Source organism: Schistocerca nitens, chromosome 3 (genome assembly GCF_023898315.1).
Source record: "Schistocerca nitens isolate TAMUIC-IGC-003100 chromosome 3, iqSchNite1.1, whole genome shotgun sequence".
NCBI classification, from domain to species: Eukaryota; Metazoa; Arthropoda; class Insecta; order Orthoptera; family Acrididae; genus Schistocerca; species Schistocerca nitens.
In genome coordinates this window covers 722,037,348-722,059,824 of record NC_064616.1, presented here as the reverse complement: position 1 = coordinate 722,059,824, position 22,477 = coordinate 722,037,348, and the positions used below count along the sequence as shown (strand labels likewise).

The following is a 22,477-nucleotide window of genomic DNA, read 5'->3' as shown; positions in this document are numbered from 1 at the left end:
CAGGAGGAGATTTACAGAAGGGGAAGGAGCAGGTCGACAGAAAGCGGAGGAGCAGATAGAGAGAGAGGGAGGAGCAAATGAAAAGAGAGAGGGGTAGTAACAGATGCACATAGAGAGGGGCAGAAGGAAATGGACAGCGAGTAGATATACAGACCTTCAATATCCTCTTACAGCCCAATCATTCGCTTTCCATTTTTTGACCGCTCAACTACGGAGGTGGGTAAATAAAAATACATAGTGCACTTATTCAAGGAAAATCTGTTTGTAACAGTTCTTCTTCCGAACCTCTCTAATATAGGATGCGTGGTGAGCAGTTAAGCATTAAGATAGTTCAACTGCGAGACAAATGAGAAATTTGATTTTATAGATGAAGGTGGATTATTGTATACTACAGATAGTATTAGCTATACCAATTTTCATCAGAAACCCTCCGGCGGATTAAAACTGGATCGTAATTAACATAACATAAAATTTGTAAAATGTCTGTTTAGATGTAAGAGATTGCTTGACCGTCCTAATCTTGTCAGGATAAAAAAATTAATCAAATGTGTGAGAAAAATGAGGTTTCAATCAGAACCATTAGCATTCGCAGGTAACGCTCTTACGTCCTGTGTTCTGTTGTCAAGACCTTTACCTGCGAAAGACAACAGAATGACTTCGAGTTCCTGTCTGACACACAGTTTTTCCTTCAGTAGGCTTACTATGGTTTTTGGCTCCAACGCAGGATTTGTTTTTGAAATTACTTAAAAGTTTCAACAGTTAACTTAAACATTAAACTTAATTTATTCAGTTGTATTTTTCACTAGCCATGACTTTTGTAATTCACTATATTTATTTTACGTACATCACAAAATTCACAACATGACATTTCTGAAATAATTTTAACATTTGTCACGTATGTAACAGTAGATACAGAAAGTCTATCGCTTTCTACAGACCAAATGCTCCCTATAGTAGACAAATAACTCTCAACTCTTATTCCCATCTTTGGCTTTAAAGGAAATCTCTTACGTTTGATGAAGGAGTAGCTGTTTTTATGTGAACCTTAATGTCACACTTTCCTTTATGTGCAACATTAAATTCTGTAGTACGTAGTGTGCAATAAACACGTTCATTGTAATTGATTTTACACAGTTCCAAAAATTTGTATTCCTGTTGCAGGTTTACGTTAAACTCACGCTCTCTGTCGCCCTTTGCTAAACGACGAGGAAAAAAAACAATAGATATAAGTTGATCAAATACATGTAGACGAATTAATTCACACACGAAAATAACATAAACATATTGCCTTTGTTGTGTTTCCAAAAGACTACGTGGCAGTTGTGGCGGAACCGGTAACCACGCCTCCCCATTGACGTCACCGCTTGCTCCAAGGTCGCCTGAGAGACGCACGACCGTAAGAGAACGTTTAAAAACGCGATGTCGAACAACTAGGTCTAAAATGTAAAAAGAAAAAAAGTTGCCAGATACTCAAATCGCAGTTATTTTTGCTACCTCTGACATTACCGCGGACAGCACGAAAAACCAGAACTGTCCGAGCTAATCCTGGACCTGTGGTAGGCCTAAGCTTTAGTGAAGTGTATACATTGCACTGTAGTCTGAAAGAGTTATTTACTTTGGATTTAGTGTTAAATGGTTACGAAATGGGCGTTCCACTTCAGTTGTTTGACAAGCGTTAATCAGTCTTGCGAGCTTCACTTTGTTGGTGAGAGTGTGATTAAGACCTGTTCCACGTAAATGCGTAATGTTGCGGTTAGAAGCACATTAAACTGCTCTCGAACTCCTCTTTATCTGTTTCTGACTACTGAGACAAGTTAATATTCCTCGCCTACTTCGATTTGATGGTAATAGACGAATAGAGCTATTTTGTAGGAAATATGCAGTTATGCAATCGTGTTACGATAAACAGATTTCCAGATGAGTACAACATGAATCAACATTACTTTTTAATTGTTCGCTCGAAAGAAGCACACAGAATACATCAGACCCGTCAACACGTAAAGGAACCTACCATCACACAGCGACACGGCCTGAATTTCACTTTTGTGCAAGTATTAACGCAAAACTTAAGCGTTTCTACAAGTGCGAACGTAAAGCTGATAATATCGAATGAAGCATAATGCATTGGGTACGGGACTGCCCCGACCGCGCATCCCGTCTCTGCGCATGCGCGTGGAGGGGGGCACCTATCTGAATGGTGGGGAGGAGGGGAGGCTTCTCTGGGGAGAGCAGAAAGAGCCGGGCCGGCCGTTGTCATTCAGTGACGAGTCGCCGAGTCAACGGCCGGGAGGGGAGGTAGTTTTCAGCGGCTTTTTTAAAAAATGTATTTTTGTCACATTCCTTCAGCTAAATTTTCAATTTAACGTATGTGCGAGTGTGGTGGGAAGCTTTATGTGGATTTGAAAGGTTTCAGTTTGTAGTATACTGAAATTTATACGGTAGTTTACACCTAACAAAAATTGAGAAAGCCTCCAACCAGAAAAAATCTTAACCATGCCGTCTCTCTATTGGAAATGAACAGATAAAACGGCCGAAGCGAGGCCCGCACATATGCGTACAAGTAGTGAAATGTGTTTGTGTGCGTGTGATTAATAAAATGGCAAAAATTGTGAAGTAACGAATTTGTGCTCAAAAGTGACGACGCCAACTTTTCGTATTAATTGTGGGATTAGACAGTTCAACGACAACCTTTACGGCGTGAATTATTGAGAGGTGCTTGCTGGATGTTTTAGCTCTGCAGCTTTAGACATAGACATTTTTTGCTGGACTGCTGTTCGTCTCAAGGTAAGTTGACCGCATATTGTTTATCATCAAAATGTTTTAGTTTACATCCTGTAGTGCTGCTTACTGATGGTGTGAGGTGAAACTTGCGAGCTTTCCTTCTCTGAGGATAGCCAAAGAACTCTGGTTCCAAGCCAAGGCTTCCCCCACCCCTCTGTCAGAGTGTGTGTGTGTATGTCTGTGTGTGTATCATTGAGAATGCGTTACCCATCTTCCGGCGTCTTTCTCCATCCCCATGCATACACCTAGGAAATTCTGGCGATATTACAGTTAATGGACGACCAGTAGTTCCTAGGGTAATTGCTGCTTGACATCACACTCCACGTTTGTAATATGATACTTCACAGTCGCGTTCCACTATTGCATTAAATCCACTCTTATAGTAATAGAATACTACACCGTTCAAAAGAGAACGAACAGTGTCCGTGACGATATTATTTCTAGTTCAAGCCACGTATTTATTAACCCAAGTGGACTGTGGTTTGAACTGGATTGATTAGAATTGCTTTAAAATACTTGTCACCATTTTAGGATGAAGCATTAGCTGCGCAAACGTATATACCGGAAAGCAATTGTATATTCTGCAGTTCTTACGCATCTAAAATTTATGGCGTTTTTGAACTATGAAACTATTTTTTGTAATTTCTCTGTTCAGTGAATGCTGTGCATGACTTTGGATGACCTGGGACTATAGTCGAGTGGCTTCATGAAACGAAAATGGACAATCTCTTTTTTTTTCCTATAGTTGCAGAAAATAGTTTATCCACGTGGATTATTCATATGATACAGAATTTTTATGTAGAGGCTTGTCACAGATGAACAGCAGGGGACAGTTAGGGGCGTGTTTTTTGTTGTGTGTGGTTTTTAAATATCTTTTTATGGCAGTTCCTTGTGTTATCTTGTGCGCAATTAAGAAATAATCCCAGGGGCTCTGAAAACGCTATAGTGTTTACTTTCAGTTGTTTATTTTTGCGTAAGTTCGTGTACCCTGCATATCACATACCGAGAAATACAGACAGTACAGCAGAGCTAAAGAAAAGTGGGGAGATAGTAATTCTATTCTTACATTCCCTGCAACTTAAATGCGATTACGTTTACTTACAGTATTGTAAAAGGCATAAGTGTAAAACGCGTTATATACTTGTCAGTACTGGTATCAGGTTCTACCGAATAACAGCCAATTAGTTGGAAAAACCAACGTAGTTCGGTCGTGGTGTTATTCTAGGCTCACTGAGGTTACAGGCTTCACTACTTTCATAGCTGCGTGTTTCAAGAAAGCTCTTATAACACTTCTACTCACTTGCTTAATGTTATATTGTTTCAAGAATCAAAAACTTTGTTTTAAAGTTTTGGGTGATTTTTTTTTCTTTCTTCCAAAAGCATTAAATTTCCTTAATGCGTCTTTTGAAACATTCCTGTGTGTACATGTGTAAACACGAATTTATTGGTATTTTTTATCAGTGACTCGAGGACTATGTAAATTTAACTGTTATTGGACTTAATAGAACGGACTTTATTGTATCCTAAATTGTGACTGAGGAATCCTAAGGAGGACGAATACAGATGAATGAGAGTATATTTGTTCCTCGTTTTCTGTAACCGACCAACACTTAGATCCTTTTAGGAGTCTGTACCGTATAAACAACAATATCGAGGTGTTTAAATTGTTAAAATTTTCTTTTGTAGCGCAGTTATTACTTCCAGTAGCCGGCTGAGTTCTCCCTGTTGAATTGCGGCTGTTATTTTGTTCGGGGCGAGGGGGTGGTGTAACTTTCGTGATATGGTTGCCTTTTCAATCTCTTCTTATAGAACTTCGTCAAGGACATAAAAGTTCTCGACTTGTGTTGCTTCGTTCGATTGTATTGTGCGGTTTCTTTACAAATTTTTGTTGTTTTTATAGCGCTAGCGTCTCTACCCACAACAAAGACGGTTTGTAGAAGCCCTACAAACTTCTTGAAGCCTTAGGTGCATTTTAAAGCCTAATCCGCTGTTATTATTAATTTTTTAATTCCTGTCTAAATCTTTAGGCAAAATTTTTCCATTTCTGCAAGATCCCGGCTGAGTTTTTGCGATTGCATATCGCCCAGTGCGTCGTGATTTCTTAGAAGTTAAAGCCGATTATATAGATATAACGAAGACGTACTATAAGAGGAGGAAAAAAGGACCATTTTTGTCGCGTGTCTCCTCCATTCCTGTCAAAATATTTTATTCACGTGGGTAACACGTGCGTGTCATCTGCCTTTTTCATTATTGTCAAAATACTGGGCATCTCGTAAGTCTAGTTCGGTTTCGCTGTAGCCACACATTGGATTATAAATATAATTGATGTCAACAAACATAGCGATCATCGGGAATGACAGAGAGGTTTCCAACTGAAGGCATATAAGTATTTCTAGTTCTGCTGTTTTTATTACATTTGATGAGTGTTTTTGCCTGCATTTACATTTTATGCGACACAGAAAGTGAAATTTTTCAGATCAGCGTCGGTAATTGTATTGAATTAGACTGTAGTGGCCTCTTCCCTCAGTGACAGTATTTTTTGTTCTGATTATTAACAACGCAAAGATATTCGAATGGATAAGTCAAGTGATGTGTAACCAGTCGTGTCTGTTCGGTAAAATATTTGATCGTTTGAATTTTTTCACCAGTTACAGAGTCATATTTCCTGTATCTGCCTTACTACACTCATGATTATTTAAATATAAAATAGTTTTTCCTCGTGAGAATCATTATTTATCAGTCACAACAGTTCATCAGCCGCTCTATAAACTAAGCAGAACAAATCAAACAAGCATAACAAAGTTTCAACCACGTTTTAGGGTTTTTCTGTTAATTATAGAAGCTGCCATCGCAAACATATGCATGTCGAGCACGTAGAATGCGTAATACATTCATATCATCCCTACGTAACAATGTCATAATTGCTTCAGTAAATTGTAAGTTGCCATTACATTGTGCGTTAGCGTCAGTTTGTTTTCATTATTAGTTTCAACGAAAGATTCGAACTTTCGGCATGGGAAATTTTAATAGCGTTATACATATACATGTGCTTTTAAATTACAACGCATGTTATCCCTGTAACACAGTGTACGATGATCACTTTAATAAAATTTTCTCTTCCTTAGACTGTCTTCGAAATATTGATAACAGTAAAATACGAGAACGAAGTTACTATAACGTCACGATTGGTTGTTTGGGCTCTTCTGTTGGCAACGCTGAAGTCTCATGCATTTACTTGGAGTGCGTGATGTTCTGCGCACAGTGATCGACAAGAGTTTGTAAGTAAACATTTTGCATCCTCAAAGTAGAACAAATTGAAAGATCATACTACAGTCTATAGTCCCGTGCAGTTTGAGGGGTCAGAATAAAACCGTATACATTTCACATTCGATCGCGTACAACAATTATATTATGATTATATACTTCATTAATTCCATTGGGAAAAATGTAGTGGATGATGTGATCTTCCTTCTTGCGCCTCAGAACTATGTATGGGAAGTACAGTAAGACTGTGTACTAAACTGGTGTGTACATTTTCGTTTTGTGACTGATGCAACGTTACGTTCGTATATTTTTCCTGAGTCCAGGTAGTATAACTTACTCCCATGAGGCATCCAAGTAAACAACGTTATTGCAAATTACCTGCATAAAATGCTATTTCAGTAAATAACAAATTTAACTGTAGAATACTACTGGTAGTCGATTCGGCGAACACATTCCCCTTAAATAACCCCCTATTGTTGTGGAGGGGAGGGTTTATAACTCTACTGTTGCGCCGCTTTTTAACAATATTCTTGGCCAAACCTAGGTGTGTTAGTCGAATCAATGAAGGTATAGGTTTGGAAGGAATCAAAATTAGTATAATATTCTAGGATTAATGGTAACGGTTGTACTGCTCGTGCTGTGACACGATCTGACGCTTTATAGTCTTGTTGTGTTTCCATTGCTTGTATAAGTACTTTGAGAATAATCTTCAGATAGCAGGATAGTGATTACTGAAACTTAAATATTACATTCCGTCGTGTTTTACTTGCAGGTACTGCGGCATCAAGTAATCTATGAAAGACATCGATAATTTTCAAGGTTATTTGAGTTTTTCGTATGAAGGGTATTTTAGAATGGTTCTTCCCTGGCTTTCGCCTAACAATTATTCACTGTTATCTGATAACAGATAGCAAGATTGTCTTGTGTGTCAAACGTATAACAGAAATGTGAACTCGCATACAACGTGTCGTTACTGAAGAACTGGTTCACACACCAGGAAAGGAAGTAGTGTACGGCCTACGTAAAGTGCCCTACATCATTTCCTAGCAGGCACTTAACGACCGTAGCTAGTATATCCACAAAGGAAAAAAAAAATCATTACTTCAGAATTTCTGTGTCGTTCGGTCGAATTTTTCCGTGAATGTTGGAACTGGACGCGTATCTTGCGGAGAAGAAAGTTTCACATTTCGCTTTACATTATCTGATTTAGCGAGACCACCCGCTGTGCAGTGTGCGCCTCTTGTGGAAAGTGGAGATACCAGAAAAGCAAGACGACGGAATTAGTTCTTAGTTCCTTGTTAACCATGCGTGCGAACTTGTACTCCGTTGCCGGTAGCACATTATGGCTGCTTTCATCTCAGTTCATCTGAAGGTACCACCACAGAGTAGTCAGAGGTATACATTTATAAATGTTTCATTTCAAACCGTCTGGAATAAAATATATGCAACGCATTTACTCGTGACTGCGCTGGCAACGTACGCGGAACGTTGAGTCAGTGCAGTGTTCTGTCAGTCCAGAGACACATTGCAGCCGGCCGGTGTGGCCGAGCGGTTCTAGGCGCTACAGTCTGGAACCGTGCGACCGATACGGTCGCAGGTTCGAATCCTGCCTCGGGCATGGACGTGTGTGACGTCCTTAGGTTAGTTAGGTTTAAGTAATTCTAATTTCTAGGGGACTGATGACCTCAGAAGTTGAGTCCCATAGTGCTCAGAACCATTTGAGACACATCGCACGGATGATAATACGCCGGTACAGCTTATGTCAAGGTGCGATAGAGAGAACTTGAAAGGCGATCTTCGGAAGAAACAAAACATTTTCGCTAAACCTAGTTGGATATATAATTGCGTAGGCTTCCGCGGGGAGTCAGTTGACATAAAAGTTTTCTGAATACGCCAGTCAGATATATTTATCGAATCTGTTCTCGACGGGGGTTGTGCGACAGTTCTCTGCCATATTGTGCATCTTACGTAGGGATACTGAGAATAAGATGAGAGCGCATAGAGAGGCATATAGATTGTTACTTTTCCCTCACTCAATATGCGGGCTGAATAGGACATAAATTCTTTAACATTACTGCGAAATACACTTCACCGTGGACTGTTAACTGTTAAACAATTACAGTATTTTGCAGATTTGTTCACAGCGACAACCGTATTACAGCAGTGCACAATACGCTTTTCTCTCGACTTTACGAAACCTCAATAGTTCAATCTTATATAACTTAACAGTAAGAGTGGAGTATCGTTCCTACCCATTATTCAAAGGTGAATGTAATCGCTTTTGGTAATACAATCGAGACTTCAGCAGTGGGCCAATATTCAGACTAGTCGCTGCTTTTCGTTTTCACGGTAAAAAAAAAAGGCTCAAATGGCTCTGAGCACTATGGGACTCAACAGCTGAGGTCATCAGTCCCAGAGAACTTAGAACTACTTAAACCTAACTAACCTAAGGACATCACACACATCCATGCCCGAGGCAGGATTCGAACCTGCGACCGTAGCAGTCGCGCGGTTCCGAACTGAAGCGCCTAGAACCGCTCGGCCACCTCGGCCGGCTTTCACGGTGAAGCCAGTGGGGATAACTAGTCGGAAAAGCTCGCTCCTAGTATCAGCTAATTAATCAGAAAGATTACAACACTAGTAATTAATTGCGAGGCGCAGGAAGACTTCAAGATGAAAGATTGTTGATGTACAACGTAAGAAAATATAATGCAATGCGTGTAAAAAAAAAAGCGAAAAGTATTGTTTTATTGTACTGTCACACACACAGAGACAGACAGACAGACACACACGCACACACACAACCTTGTGTTTCTGCCAGAAGCAAACAATGGAGGGATGCCTATTGAGAAATAGAGAGACAGAAAAATGAACAAATGGATAAGGGAATAGATTGGAGTGGAATACTGTCATTAAAAAGAGGTGTAGCTAGGCGAATGCATAGTAGACAGATCAGGGGAATTCACTGCTAGATTCCAAGTAATAAGAAAAGAAAAAGGCCATGGCCAAACGGAATCTTGGTAGTTACTAGAAAACAGATAACAGCAGCATGTATGCGTATGACAGCACCGTAAGTAATGGAAAAATGTGGGGCAGGACTATATCCAGCAGTTAATATTAATCGACCGATGGTCTATCAGAAGTTTTTAAGGTGGAAAAACCATATAAGTGTAGTATTGGGGAAACAGACTGTGGAGGATAAGTAAGGGAGATGCATGGGAATACTTCAGAACTCTTATATGACCCTTTCGTAAGTGCTGTTCGTTAGCCTAGGGCCTTTACCTAGGTAGAATATCGCAGGAGATGGAAAGGTTCGAAGAGGGGTTTTGCGATTCGTCACGCGTATGTCCAGTCGGCGCGAGTGTGTTGCAAAAATGTTCAACAAGCAGGAAAAGTTTCACGGTAAATCTTCGCCTTAAAATTCGCACTAAGGTATTTGAAAGTATTGGAGCAGAATCTCGTCCTTACTGTGCGCGTAGCGCTTCAGAGGCAGTACATTTTTTTATGTAGTCACTCTCCTTTGAAGTTCCAACCTGTATGAAAAAATTTCCAGTAACGTAACACCGGAAGCTAGCACTGTGAAGGCAGAACTTCAGATTTATTTTAGAAGTATGTATTATCAAATTACATTGCTGCCTATAAAGTGGTGTAAGTATTTTGAAAACATTTGTGCTTTGAAATTAACGTAAGATATAGTACACAGGCGCTAGTTGGGCGGACGGCGTAACACGCAGGGGCCAGCTACCCGTCGTTTCGGCTTCTCCTCATTGCTTCGCTCAGTGCCCTGAGGCAAGAATTGTTTTTCATGTAGTCAACACAAGCCGAAGTCACTTGCGAACCTCTGTTGAAAAGTTGTAACAACAGTTAGTTCAAAACACCACATATGCGACGGACATACGGATAATGGCAACTGAGATTTTGAACACGGGGCCCTTTGGTAACACATAAGCTTTTCTTGGTTTAATGCCTAAACTATTGTTGGAGGGCGCTGCAAATTTAAAACTTCGCGAATCGTCAGTGCCATAGCATCCTCGGAGTGTAGCGAATATTTGTGCCTGTATGATGCGGATGCAAACTGTGGATTAAGCTCAAGATTTCTTTGAGTACAACGATGAAAATGACGGGCTGTTAGCCAGTGTGCAAAGGCAAAGGTGCCTAGATATGAGAACCAAGTGAACAACGGCCGCGGGCGTTAAGATGTGTTGACAGTGTTCATGAAAAAAGACGAATATTGATCATCATTGTGACACCCACAGCAAAAAGAACTAACGGGGGAGCTTCACGATCCGTCATGCGCTCGTTTAGTCGGCGCAAAAGCGCCACCGAAGTAAGACGCGGCAAGAAAGATGAATTGCATTATTCATAAAAATTTCCGAAGTGGAGGTCTGAAAAGGAATTCAGATATTTATTGCCTGCTTTTACATCCTTCACAGCTGATGACTGTTACTGTTGTGTAAGGGTAACTCTGTTGTCCTGATGCGGACACACCCTTGAATGGTCTAGGAAAAGAGCGAGAATGGGAAATATTACTGGTAACCTGCAGTAGACTTCATGAAACCCCTGCAGTTTTCCTTCAAGCTTTTTCAAAAATGGTTCAAATAGCTCTGAGCACTATGGGACTTAACATCTGAAGTCATCAGTCCCCTAGACTTAGAACTACTTAAACCTAACTAACCTAAGGACATCACACACATCCATGCCCGAAGCAGGATTCGAACCTGCGACCGTAGCGGTCGCGCGGTTCCAGACTGTAGCGCCTAGAACCGCTCGGCCACACAGGCCGGCTTCAAGCTTTTTCTCAAGCTCTTTATTTAGTTAGTGATAGCCATCGATGGGTTGTTACGAGAAATGATGTGATTACAGAAAACACGTGTGTGGAAATTGTGATAAAAAAATTGGTAAAATATTTTGGCGAAGTGTGCTGAAGGGACGTAATGCGAAATGTTTGTAATTATAGTTCCTGAATTTCATATTTCGGACGGACACCGCGTGTCTGTTGTAGATAGACCACTGCGGTAATAGTCCATTAGTGGAGAAGAAACGAAACAAAAGTGTAAGTTTGGCGCTAGGAAAAGTAGCGTGACTTGAGATCGCCACGACGATCAAGTACACACTCATTCGTTTACTCTTACTGTCACCCTTACGGATGTACGTACAGTGATGCTGTTTTTTTTTTTAAGACGTGTACTCGTTACTGTCTTCAGCCCTTTGAAATTGGAAGTCCATGTCTGATACCTGTTTGTCATGTTTGAGAAGAAATGGTAAATGTTGCAGAAGACGGCAGTCAAAACTGTTTCGAGGTAAAAAATTGACATTGTCCTCTGTCTAATTTTAGCTGGCTGTTGGAATGCTATGCACAGATCAGATCTCATCAAAAATACTCAAGAATGCACAAATAGCGTATTAAAATACACTGCTGGCCACCGTAAATGCAACACCCTGAAGGAAGCATCCGAATCAAGTGAAATTTACACTATGGGTTTGCAGCGATGAGATACGCAACTGATTAGAATTTCAGCGCAGACGCACATCACGCGCGCCTGTGGCGCCACCTCATAGCGCCATTTAAGGCTTGGCGATTTCGACGAGTGTACGATCGGCACGTGTGTTTACCTTGTGGTTGTTTCACAAGACGATCAGTTATGCCTCGTAGACAACAGCGAACATCTTTTGATCAAGTATCCGAGTTCGACAGAGGAAGGATAGTGGCTTACCGAGATTGTGGATTATCATACAGAGAAATCGCTAGTCGTGTTGGACGAAACCAAACAACTGTAATGCGGATATGTGACCGTTGGATGCAGGAGGGTACGACGGACCGACGTGGTCGATCGCATTCACCTCGGTGCACCACTGCACGTGCTGATAGGCAAATTGTGCGCATGGCAGTGACGGATCGCTCAGTGACATCCCGAACCATAGCACAGCACACTGCGTCTGTAACGCATCATCCAGTGTCTGCGCGTACCATTCGACGCCGTTTACAGCAGAGTGGTCTGTCCACAAGACGTCCATTGCTTCGTCTACCATTGACGCAGAACCACAGACTTCTCCGTCGCCAATGGTGTGATGACAGACGGATGTGGACGGCAGAATGGAATGACGTTGTCTTTACTGACGAGGCACGCTTCTGTCTGCAGCACCACGATGGTCGGATTCGAGTGTGGAGACACCGTGGAGAGAGGATGCTGGACAGCTGCATTATGCACCGCCACACTGGTCTTGCACCGGGTATTATGGTGTGGGGCGGTATTGGATATTACTCTCGCACGCCTCTAGTACGCATTGCCGGTACTTTAAATAGCCGACGCTACATATCCGAGGTGCTGGAGGCAGTTGACCTTTCTTACCTTCAGGACTCGGCCACAGCCATATTTCAACAGGATAATGCGCGACCACACGTGGCACGCATTGTCCAAAGGTTCTTCGTCAATAACCAGATTGAATCGCTTCCCTGGCCGGCTCGCTCTCCGGATCTTTCGCCGATAGAAAACATGTGGTCCATGGTTGCTCAACGAGTGACCCAGACCGAGCGAGGTGGCGCAGTGGTTAGACACTGGACTCGCCTTCGGGAGGACGACGGTTCAATCCCGTCTCCGGCCATCCTGATTTAGGTTTTCCGTGATTTCCCTAAATCGTTTCAGGCAAATGCCGGGATGGTTCCTTTGAAAGGGCACGGCCGATTTCCTTCCCAATCCTTCCCTAACCCGAGCTTGCGCTCCGTCTCTAATGACCTCGTTGTCGACGGGACGTTAAACACTAACCACCACCACCACCGAGTGACCCAGATTACATCCCCAGCTGCCACACCAGATGATCTTTGGCAACGTGTGGAAGCTGCTTGGGCTGCTGTACCCCAGGAACACATCCAACGTCTCTTTGACTCAATGCCGAGACGTGTGGCAGCGGTGATCTCCAACAATGGCGGCTACTCTGGCTACTGATTCTGGCAGGAACCACATGTCACAGACATCTGTAAACGTAATCATTTGATACTTGGTCAACATGTTATCTACAAAATAAATTTTGTTGTGCTACCTCTTGTCTTTCTTGGTGTTGCATTTACGGTGGCCAGCAGTGTATTATTGAACTCAAAAGGCGCTAATAATTGACGACAGTTTCAGCTCAATTTACAGACATTCGACCAGCAAGTTCAGTAAACTTTTCAGCGTTCTTCACAACATTGCGTGTTATCCATCCGAGGTCGTCTTGGTGGGTTGTTGTGGAATAGCACTATTTATAATGCGAACGATCAATCTGTTCTTCTGGCTACATTTTTAGTTTCAGATCTGCTTTTCCGCTAACTTTACAGACATGTTTCTTATAGAGTAAGGCCCGGCAAATCCTGATGGGCAATGAACGTGACCGATGTGGCCCCAGGACTGTTAGATTCACATGCGCTGCCTGACAGATAATTTGTTCAGGATCTAAATCGTGGCGAAAGGAAAATATTCAGCCTTTTATTTAAGAGAATAGCTTGCAATAACAATGTCAGTTTTACTGAAAAACTTCGCATTGGGCCTTGCGTTTTGATGCGATAAGACAAGACGCCAAACTGGCAACTGCTGATCACACCACACTATATATATATATATATATATATATATATATATATATATATATATATATATAGAGAGAGAGAGAGAGAGAGAGAGAGAGAGAGAGAGAGAGAGAGAGAGAGAGAGAGAGAACAGCGAAGTTGATGATTTGCCTTCAGATTTTTTAAATTTTATTTTTTTTTGCCAGTTTTTGTCCCACAGGTGATGTGAATTACGGGTGTTGTATGTGAAGCCAACTTAATCAGTGAATATTAGCAACATAATTGATTGAAGATTGGCACTTATCCATCGTCCAATATTTAATCATGAAGCTTCATCCCTCAATAAAAATATTGCATTTGTTGTTTAGCAAGAATGAAAGCTAAATTGCCGGCCGAGCGGTTCAAGGCGCTTCAGTCTGGAACCGCGCGACCGCTACGGTCGCAGGTTCGAATCCTGCCTCGGGCATGGATGTGTGTGATGTTCTTAGGTTAGTTAGGTTTAAGTAGTTCTAAGTTCTAGGGGACTGATGACCATAGATGTTAAGTCCCATAGTGCTCAGAGCCATTTGAACTAAATTCTTCCTAAACGTTAAGAGCATAGACAGCCTGCGTAAAGTTAAACGGAATTCAGTCAAATACTCCTGTTTCCAGAGGTAGTCAGATTGTAACTACAGTATAGTTTGACTCTCAAGACCGCCAGTTTTTCTCGTCCGGTTGAGATACACGCTCACACACAGGAAGTGTTCGCAAAACTTAAAGTGGCTTATTTCCATCCACGCACGCATCATTATGTGGATTTATTAATTCGAAAGTATCCATACAAGTGGTCCAGTAACGTACGCTACTTCTTTTGAGAGGTAGTTTCTGAGTTTCGTTGTTGTCTTCACTCCGAAGACTGGCTTGATGTAGCTCTCCAAGATAATCTATTCTGTCCAAGCCATTTCATCCTTGCATGGCTGCTGCAACCTACATCTGGTTACTGCTTTCAAGCTTTGGTCGCCCTCTAAAATCCCCCCCCTCCTCCTCCCACTTTTCCCTCCAATAACAAAAGATGATCCCTTGATGTCTCAGAATGTGTCCTACCAAGCGATCTCATCTTTTAATACTGTTGTCCCATAAATTTCATTTTATACCCCTATTCGATTTATTACCTCTTCATTAATTTTACGATCTATAATCTACTCTTCAAAATACTTCTGTAGCACACATTTCAAAATCTCCTCCCTCTTCTCGATTGAATTGTGCACGATTCACTTCGACACAAGGTTACACTCCAAATAATGCCATTCAGACATTTATGATCGATGTTAAATGGTTTATCCTTTGCAGAAATGTTTTCTTGCTATTACAGTTCTGCACTCTATATCCTCACTAATTTGTACTTCGACATTTATTTTGCTGGCCGGATTACAAAGTTCATCAACTATTTTTAGTGTCTCATTCCCAAATCTAGTAAGCATCACATGAATTAGTTAAAGTACATTCCATTACCCTAGTTTTATCTTTGTTGGCCAGGAGACCTTTCGAAACTTTCGCACTTTTATAGTTTTAGATAATGACAGTCTTTGTAATAAGTGTAGTTGTTGGGATAAGGGTAGTTGTGGGAATGAACAGAAGACATCTTTAAAAATGAACCAAACGACTTGCAATAATAATCATGAATTAATGGTACATTCTTCTATATTCCTTTCCGTGTATCAAAAACTATATATTGCAATCGGAACTTTCGTCCCAGCTTGTATGATGGGCAGAGACCAGGAACTGTCAGTAGGGCCACATAACCTATAACTTTAACTCGACAAACATTTTCAGTTAGAGTAAGCATGTTAGGCCGTGGGGACAATAGGTAAATCACAATGACAAATGTGTTCGTCGTTTGAAAAGTATGTTCGTTTAGAAAAGTCAGCTTTAAGACGGCCAGAGATAATGGATTATCGCAGTAGTCTCTGTTTTATGTATGACTATGCTGTGCGCAAAGTATCCAGTTACTGAATACTTTAAAACAAATAAAATGTTTTTTTAAAGGACACCATATTCGCCGCTGACTGTAAAAATCATGTATTTCACAATTTGCAAAATAGGCCTTGGGCCTTTTTCAAGTGATATTGCAAAAGATTTTGCTTCAGCACATGACAGACTTCAAGATCCTCTGACATCTATACATATCATCGTGAAAAATAAGTCTTTTCACTGTTGAAATACAGGTAATACCAACTGTATTTCAATGTAATTCTACAGTGAAAACGCTTATTTTTGGCGATAGCATGTATACATGTTAGAGGATTTTAAAATCAGATATGTGCAGAAGCAAAATCTCTTTCGGTATCACTTGAAAATGGCCCAAAGGCCGAAACTGCAATTGTGAAGTAAATAATTTCTACAGTCAACGGTGAATATGACGTCCTTCAAAAGATTCTACGTGACTATGAATCCCGACCGTGAGAATTTAATCAAATAATATAGTGTTTGTAATAAGATAAAAGGAAAACGGCGTCTTATTCGTAATTAATAAATTAGCTTCGTAAAATGTATGTAGAAAGCTGGGCATCCATGACGTCATTTTGCCTATGATAGTTAAATCTCCTTTATGTTAAAATTTACCATACACAGTAAGTTTTAGCGCAAAATCGGTATGCTATGACGGAAGCAGGCTAAAAAACCTTTCTAATGATATTTGATTCATCCCTGTACGATTAGTATCTATGGAGAAAAAGGAATATTAACTTCAGAAATAATATATATGATGATGATGATCTCATAACCTCTTTTCATCACACCATCTATCTAGTTCAACTGGTATTTCAAGTTGTCTGCCGTCTCTGACAGAGTTACCATGTCATCGGCAAGGATCCTGATCCGTAATTCCTTCTCCAAATTTGTCTTCGATTCTCTTCACTGCTTGCTCAGTGTACCTTTTTCACTCCCTTCTCATGTACTGATTTCTTTTCATGTCTTACAACTGCAGTCGAGTTTTTGTGTTTGTTGAAGATAACCTTTCGTCCCTGTATTTTATCCCAGCCACCTTCCGAATTTCTACAAGCGGATTCCAGTGGAAATTGTTCAAAAATGGCTCTAAGCACTATGGGACTTAACAGCTGAGGTCATCAGTCCCCTAGAACTTACAACTACTTAAACCTAACTAATCTAAGGACATCACACACATTCATGCCCGAGGCAGGATTCGAACCTGCGACCGTAGCAGCCGCGTGGTTCCGGACTGAAGCGCCTGGAACCGCTCCGCCACCACGGCCGGCAGTCGAAATTTTCAGAAACGTTCTATAAATCTACGAATGCTACAAGCGTACGTTCGCCTCACTTCAGTGTAGAGTAGGTTACATCCGCGCAGTACAGCTCATATTTATGGTGTCGTTTTTAGCGTTTTTTGCAAAATGCTTCTAACAGTAAAAGAGCGGATGCTGCGAATGTTCGGCAGACACTGTAATTAAATGTGTGGACAGGCAAATTGTGTCAGGTGCAGCTGTGGCTTTGTTTTCGCCAGATGTGCCGCGCAGTCAGAGGAGAAAGCTGGTGCGAACGAAATGTGCGCGTTCGCGTTGGACCGACCGCAGCCATTTGTTGGCGGGAGAATGGTACGGCGCGATAACTTATTGTTGCGAGAATCCACAGCGGCGTGTTTCCTGCGGAAACGTGGTTGCCGTTATTCCGCTGAAATACGCGTGCTGATGACACGTGTCCGGCCCAAAGCTGTGTCGTGGGCGTTGCGCCTCACTGCACCTGCTGCCTAATGCAGTCGTCGGCGGCTCATTCAAAAACATCTGCTGAAAAGTGACGCCTGTAGACGAATTAAATCGGGAATAAATGACGGTAAAGATGGACAAAACGGTAAAATACGATTCTGTTAGACACAGTCGCGCGAACAGTAAAGGTATTGGAATCGGATACCTTTGGTTGTACTCAGAAAAGCCTCTGTTAATATGTTTCAGTCTTGGGTGCTCTTCCGTAGTGAACAATGTATGAGGTCTGAGATTTTTTGAAACTTCCCGCGACCGCTTCCATCTTTAGAGTGATAAATGATTAATGAAAGTCCATTTCTCTTAATATCTGTGTTAAAACATCTATAACCATGGTTGCCTATGTCCGCTGACATTTACACACAACCTATTGTCATCAGAATATTATTTTCGAAGCCATCAAGCACTGGAGTATCGCTCTTTCGTACATCGGCTCTATAACTACCTTACAATTTTTCCTCCTCTCTTTCCTTCTGCCCCCAAATGCCTGCAGTTTTATTGAAAGGGATAGTTCATTAAAATATATTTTTCTTTCACTGTGAGTCACTACACAGTAAATTTTCCACGCCCTAACTCAGCTCCATCTGTATAAAAGAAATCGGGTTGCTTCTCACAAGGGAACCACTAGACATGTCAACCACGGATTTTGACGAGTTTTAGGTATGTCGTAGAGGCAAAGGACCTAGAAGAGCAGCTGAACGGAATGGACAGTGTCTTGAAAGGAGGATATAAGATGAACATAAACAAAAGCAAAACGAGGATAATGGAATGTAGTTGAATTAAATCGGGTGATGCTGCGGGAAGTAGATTAGGAAATGAGACGCTTAAAGTAGTAAATGAGTTTTGCTATTTGGGGAGCAAAGTAGCCGGCCGAAGTGGCCGTGCGGTTAAAGGCGCTGCAGTCTGGAACCGCAAGACCGCTACGGTCGCAGGTTCGAACCCTGCCTCGGGCATGGATGTTTGTGATGTCCTTAGGTTAGTTAGGTTTAACTAGTTCTAAGTTCTAGGGGACTAATGACCTCAGCAGTTGAGTCCCATAGTGCTCAGAGCCATTTGAACCATTTTTTTGGAGCAAAGTAACTGATGATGGTCGAAGTAGAGAGGATATAAAACGTAGATTGGCAATGGCTAGGAAAGCGTTTCTGAAGAAGAGAAGTTTGTTAACATCGAGTATAGATTTAAGTGTCAAGAAGTCGTTTCTGAAACTATTTGTATGGAGTGTAGTCATGTATGGAAGTGAAATGTGGACGATAAAGAGTTTAGACAAGAAGAGAATAGAAGCTTTCGAAATGTGGTGCTGCAGAAGAATGCTGAAGATTAGATGGGTAAATCACATAACTAATGGGGAGGTATTGAATAAAACTGGAGAGAAGAGAAATTTTTGGCACAACTTGGCTAGAAGAGGGGATCGGTTGGTAGGGCATATTCTGAGGCATCAAGGGATCACTAATTTAGTATTGGAGGGCAGCGTGGAGGGTAAAAATCGTAGAGCGAGACCAAGAGATGAATACACTAAACAGATTCAGAAGGATGTAGGTTGCAGTAGGTACTGGGAGATGAAGAAGCTTGCACAGGATAGAGTAGCATGGAGAGCTGCATCAAACCAGTTTCTGGACTAAAGACCACAACAACACAGAGGCACCTGTCCGGAGTAACGAGCTAGCAGCTTTTCACGCGACAGCCCCTAATTCCCGAGAAAATCGATGTTAAAATTTCATGCGTATCTCCTATATCTGGAACGTTAACCATGTTTCGGCCCAAGCGAACGTAGGGCAGCGGCTAAGGGTCACCTCTAACGCACTGGCGGTACTGGTGCCAATCCTACCTGTATACTTTTTTTTCCTTCATAGTACCGAATATCATTAAATAGTACATGCAGTTGGGAGATGATTCCAGAAAAAGACGAAAGTACTCATCGTAATTGTGGCCTCGATTACGTAGTTAATACTAAACAAACCGTCTGCCAATCGACGTACAACATACCCCTTCCGGAACAAGGAGTACAAACCGTCCCTTCGCAGAAAAGATTTGAACAGCATTAGTCATTCCTTCGCAGCACAGGATACTCTAACTGCATTAGGAAAAATATTCCCTTATGCATTTTTATACATTCAGCAACCATCCAGAAAATTTGGTTGGTTTGTTCAAAAAAAGAGTTGACTCATCGATTAAAATATACAGTTGCGAGCTGCACGGTATCAGGGAAGTTACAAAAGTGCTATATGTAAAGTTTTCAAAATCTGTCGTTCCGTACGTGGGACAAGAGAAAATTCTTTACATTATTGATTCCTGGGAAGGGCACATTGATCACTTTACGATCAAGTCTTTGTAGATGAAACAGAAGTATTCACCTGCACCGTAAAAATTATCCCACCCAAATGTACTCCATTCTGCCATTCCTGTGATATTTATTTTTACACACAGGTTAAAATTTTCAGAAAAAAAGACAAAATTGCTAAAGACTAGCTTGGAGAGAAGATGCCATGAAAATACATTCTTTAATTCTGCATCAGTTTTGTGCACCTGCTGTCACCTGATTTGAATAGAAGTTGACTGAAGAATGAACACTCTTTTCTTAATTTAAACGAGCTCTGTTTTCCGGTACAGTATAGCTTCTGAAAAATCCGTGCGCCTGCAAGGCAATACCGTTCATTAAATGCGTGCTGTGCTCTACGAATTTGTTTCCTTTGCTTCTACGTCAAATAACATCCGGAGTTCTGTTCTAGCGCAGCAAGAAACAGCGAGTAAGGCGATTCTGTATGCTACTCTGTAACAAACGGAATGCACAGTGGAAGAAGGTTTGCTGTAATTATTGATTTACTGATGGAATTATCCTGGCGAAAATGAATATTTTTGAATAATTTTGTAATACATATAATGTTTAATGGTATTCTTTACGATAAAATTGGAAGAAAAGAAAAAGTACACAGGCAGGATTGGAAGCAGTGTCGCTATCGTGTTAGCGGTGCCTTAGCTGCAGTGCTACGCTCGCTTCGCCTAAACATGATTAACATTACAGGTATATTTTTCTCTGGAAACAGGGACCGTCACATGAAAAGCCGCTAGCCAGATACTCGGGACAGGTCCCTCTAGAACATATCTAAGACTCATCAAGATCCATGTTTAATAGGTCTGATGGTCCGCTTATCAGAGAACCATTTTAGGAATGTTATAAAACCTGCGGGAGATAGCTGTCCACCCAGCTGCCCATGTTGGCTCTTAAGTCAGCGATGACAATGCTTCTTTATCCTACTGTCGGAAACTACACGTAGGTAGCAGTCGGCCTTTTAATTCGTCTAATTCGATGTTTTTTGGCAGATCACCCCGAGCAGATACCTAGATACGCGTTCTGCGTCACACACAGCGCGAGGAAGAGAGGGAGTTGTGCTGTGCGCTATGACGTTGAATGAAATTCAGCGGATTCAGATGTCAGAGGTCAGGGTTTCTGTGGTCTGCACGTTCCAGCGCTCTACAGCGAGGTGAGGCAATCGTTAACAAAAGGGCGTATGCGTTTCCAAAATTCGGTAGAAGGTATGCAGTGTCACCCTGTACCTGGTGGCCTAGTTATTGAATAAAATGCGGCAAGTTCACAACCCTAAACACCAGTAATTGAGATGTGGCAGTGGTCATGGGAGAAAACGTTCAGTTAACACCTGATAGCTGGGAAGCCGATGATGTGAACAGGACTGGCCTCTCCAGTACCTATGCTGCTAAGTCACGAGGAACGCTGTGTTTTCTCTCATTTGTTCACGGGTTATGTTCTTAAATTTGCTACATCCTTTTTCTTCCCAGACATCGTCGCTGAAGATAGTAATAGGCGTTAGCTTAGAATTTTCATCCGGATTCTCGTGACGTGTTTCGTCTCCGGTATCCTAAAGTTTGGCCACACATTATGAGAGAAGAAAATTGACAGCTTAGTGCCATTCTAAAGCTTGGGAAACAGGGACATGAGCTGGCCTTGTACCAAGGCCGCGCGTTCGCTCTGGCCACCAGTTTTAAGAGGGGGGGGGGGTATCTAACCAGAACAAGAAGTGAGAAAAAGGCACAGAAGTAGCAATGCTTCAAAAAATAGCATGATAAAACTGCGGAAAAAATCTCCGTGACTTGAAGTTTACGGAAATTATTTCAAATTTGATGCTTGTCAAAAGGTATATTCCATGTAGTTTTATTTCTTATACTTCCCCATGAAGAACAGACCATTGCTCTCCTCTGTCTTCTTTATCTTCATTCGTAAATTTCGCACATGGGTTTCTCTGTATTATATAACTGATGCCGTGATTTATAAAGTCATCTTCACAGCAGATGATAACAGCATGGTAGTCAGTGTAGTTCGTTTGTTTTAAAAATTTAAGTGTTCTTGGTAGTTAAGGTTTTTTCTTTGCCTTCCAATCCCAATGGGATTTTAAGGCAGCTTCAAATATAATAATGAGCAGTATGCTGCCATCCAGCCTGAAGAGAACAATTAATTTCGATGAAATAAAATTATATCCTATTCTTGGTAACAGAGCCAGAGGCCTGATTTCATTCCACGTGTTTCCAATTAATCCTTTTTTAAATGAGCTGTTTTTAATAATTTTCCTTTCAAATACATCACAGAAAAGTGTGAGCTGCTCCTCGGCTGGAGTATGAACGTTCTATAGCTTATTTCCAAACGGACGCACGTGCGTCCTATTCTTGAGCAGTGTTAAAGAATGTGGGCAGCGAGCCAGAATGGGTTGACGGAAGACGTCGAGCTCGCCGTTAGTATCGTAGTGTCATAGAGTTTACGTATCGCCCCCTGCTTCGGGTTCCTGCTCCTTGATCTCATTAAAGACTAAACGGTCCGTGAAGCTTCAAATTTTGGCTTGCGCTACATGTTCTCTACAGTTTAATTCTTTTTTTTTTTTTAATTTAGTGACTTTCGGTAAACGCCCATAGAGCCACCTCAACCGTGGAATGTCAGTTGTGACGATCCGAACGTTAGGAAAACATAAAACCCAGTCCCCGAGAGGAGAAAATATCCGACCCGGCCGGCAATCGAACCTGGCCCTCTTCGGTTAGCAACTCGCCGCGATGACTGCGCAGCTACGTAGGTGGATTTTTCCTACAGCTCGCAAACGTGTCGAACATATCCTTCACATCCTAGCAATTATCACCGGAA

The 22,477-nt window shown here is 41.5% G+C and overlaps 1 protein-coding gene across 2 annotated transcripts in view; it reads left to right on the top strand.

The window, feature by feature from the left end:
* The first annotated feature begins 2,294 nt into the window (after nt 1–2,294).
* The window catches only part of LOC126248689 (plexin-A4), a 995,564-nt gene continuing 975,381 nt past the window's right edge, over nt 2,295–22,477 (top strand). For both annotated transcript variants that reach the window (XM_049949968.1, XM_049949967.1), the window contains exon 1: nt 2,295–2,784. The gene's annotated coding sequence lies outside the window, so the exon portion shown is untranslated. The remainder of the gene's footprint in view (nt 2,785–22,477) is intronic.